Below are 2,926 nucleotides of genomic sequence, written 5' to 3'. Positions count from 1 at the left end.
CAGTACGAGTAGATCACAAATGTGTGATAAGGGATACAAAGTCAGTTTTGATGATTCCCACTGTTTCATCTTAAAACCTGAGTTTGTCATTCCACCTGAAATGATTATGATGATGGCACCAAGAAATGACAACTTGTATGAACTGAATATGAAAGAAGTTGTTTCAAGAGGGGGTGCATGTTTTGTTTCCATAGCCACTGAAAACAAGTCCAAATTCTGGCATAGGAAACTGTGTCATGTGAACTTAAAGAACATGAATAGACTTGTCAAAGGTGAGCATGTCATAGGCTTACCTACAAGAGAGTTCAAATTGGAAGATCATTGTAATTCATGTCAAAAGGGAAAACAACACAAATCTACTCATAAGCCTAAGCTCATCAATTCAATTGATCAAATACTTGAATTACTTCACATTGATCTTTTTGGTTCTGTAAGTGTGCCAAGTATAGGAAAGAAAAGATACTGTCTTGTGATCATTGATGACTATTCAAGATACACTTGGGTTTATTTCCTAAGTACCAAATATGAGACTGCAGAGTTGATTAAGGGTTGTGTTACAATGAATGAGAATAAGTTGAATAAGAAGGTTAAAATGATGAGAAGTGACAATGGTACTGAGTTCAAGAATGGAGTTATGCAAGAATTTTGTACAGAAAAGGGAATACTTCAACAATTCTCAGCTCCTAGAACTCCTAAACAAAATGGTGTTGCAGAAAGAAGAAGTAGAACTTTAATTGAGGCTGTAAGAACCATGTTAGCAGATGCTAATCTGCCTGTTACTTTTTGGGCTGAAGCAATAAACACTGCTTGCTATGTTCAGAACAGGGTGCTTGTAAACAAAAGGCATAACAAGACTCCATATGAAATATTCCACAACAGAAAGCCATATATCAAGTTTTTCAAGCCCTTTGGATGCAAATGTTTTCTTCTAAACACTAGAGATTATTTGAACAAGTTTCAAACAAAATCACTAGATTGTTTCTTTGTTGGATATTTTACACACTCAAAAGCATATAGAGTATATGTAAAAGACCATTTGAGTGTCATAGAATCATCTGACATCATTTTTAATGAGAATCAATTCAATACAGTTGATGGTGCAGCATGGCTGTTTGTTCATGAAAAGTTAATAAGGTCTTTCAAGATTTATCCTGAAGACTTTGATGATTCATTCTACAAGACTAGTGTAATTGAATAGAAAAAGAAGAAACCACTGGACTTAGAAGAATTGTGGAAAAAGGTTGCTAGAAAAGAAAACGAATATACCTTTGTGAAGAATTCCTCAAATGATATTGTTGAACAAGTTAAAGAAGATAATCAAGATGTTCAGAATGATCAAGTTCAGAGTAAGGAAGACTCAAGCAAACAAGCAAGTGAAGAAGAAGCTGCATCTACTGCAAGATTCCAGCATTTATTTGAAATCTTAAATATTGGAAACAATGGTGTATCTACTTCAGGACAACATAATGATGAAGCACCAGAAATTCATGATGCAGAGACTGATTTGATCATTGAAGAACAGGAACTCAATGAGTTAAATCTTGACACAACTGTGTATACAGATATGATTGTTCAAACTCCTTATGTGGAAAAGAATCATCCTTCTTAAAACATCATTGGAGATTTGCATGAAAGAGTTACAAGAAGTCACTCAGAATTTGCAAAAATCTGTCTTAACTCCTGTTTTCTATCCCAAATAGAACCTGTAAGGCCCCGATACCGGTAACCCTACTTTCGTGTTGGATTTACTCATAAACACAGTTCTAAATATCAGAGTTAATTAAAACATTTATGCGGAATATAAAACTTTCATTAAACATTACATAATTCATAACTTGTCTCAAAACATTCATTGTCTTTCACATTAAAGCATTAAAGTTAACACATCACAATCTTCAGATGCCAGATTCTTGTTCAGTGCCATGTGTCTCCTCAAGCGAGCTGCCTCATCCTACTCACCTGCGTGCATACTAAAAGTCAGCTACGCTGAGTGAGTTCTAGATAATCACGTAATCATACCATTTACATAACGTTATATTCATACTTTCATATTTTCATACTTCCTTACTTTCTTACTTTCATTCATACTTTCATACTTTCTTACTTTCTTACTTTCATTCATACTTATAAAGAGCACTACGCCCTACATTCCTCGAGTATTGTTAGGGCTCGGTACCCTCCTTCCTCGAGTATTATTAGGGCTCGGTACCCTCCTTCCTCGAGTATTATTAGGGCTCGGTACCCTCCTTCCTCGAGTATTATTAGGGCTCGGTACCCTCCTTCCTCGAGTATTATTAGGGCTCGGTACCCTTTTCATAACCATACAACCATACATTATCATTTCTTTCTTTTATTATCCTTATCACATTCATACACATAAGCATACATATCATACTTACCTTAACTTAGCATTACAACCTGACGGTACGTGCAATATCCGAAGATCGTTCACGTACCATCAAGCAATCATTCACACATATCACATCATTCACATAAGGCATACACTTATCTCTTAGGATAAGCGTATTAACAAACATATTGAGTATGCACACAGCCCCGAAAACATGACACATAAATGGGGCTAGAAACTCACCTGGATCCTGTTACGCTCGCCGCTGATCGTAATTCCTTTCTTTAACTGGGCTCGGCTAACTGTATAATATTTACACATATCAATTAACTACTGCTACTCGTTTGTATTTCTATCTATATATGACCCACAACGAACGGGGGTCCGGGGGCAGCGCCCCTGGCAGCGGGGTTCTAGGGGCGGCAGCCCCTAGCGGGGTCCAAGGGGCAGAGCCCCTGGCTGGGGTTAAGCTGCCAGGTCAGCTTGGAAAAATTTTATTTTCGATAACTGCCTTAACACATTTTCCATTAGGTTTTTAATTTATTTTATAAACGAACTTCGCTTCAGGCGAAGTTA

Source organism: Bidens hawaiensis, unplaced genomic scaffold (assembly GCF_021521415.1).
Source record: "Bidens hawaiensis isolate Kalapana, Puna unplaced genomic scaffold, B.hawaiensis_p1.1 tig00030209_1, whole genome shotgun sequence".
Lineage (NCBI taxonomy): Eukaryota > Viridiplantae > Streptophyta > Magnoliopsida > Asterales > Asteraceae > Bidens > Bidens hawaiensis.
This window is presented reverse-complemented; position numbering follows the sequence as displayed.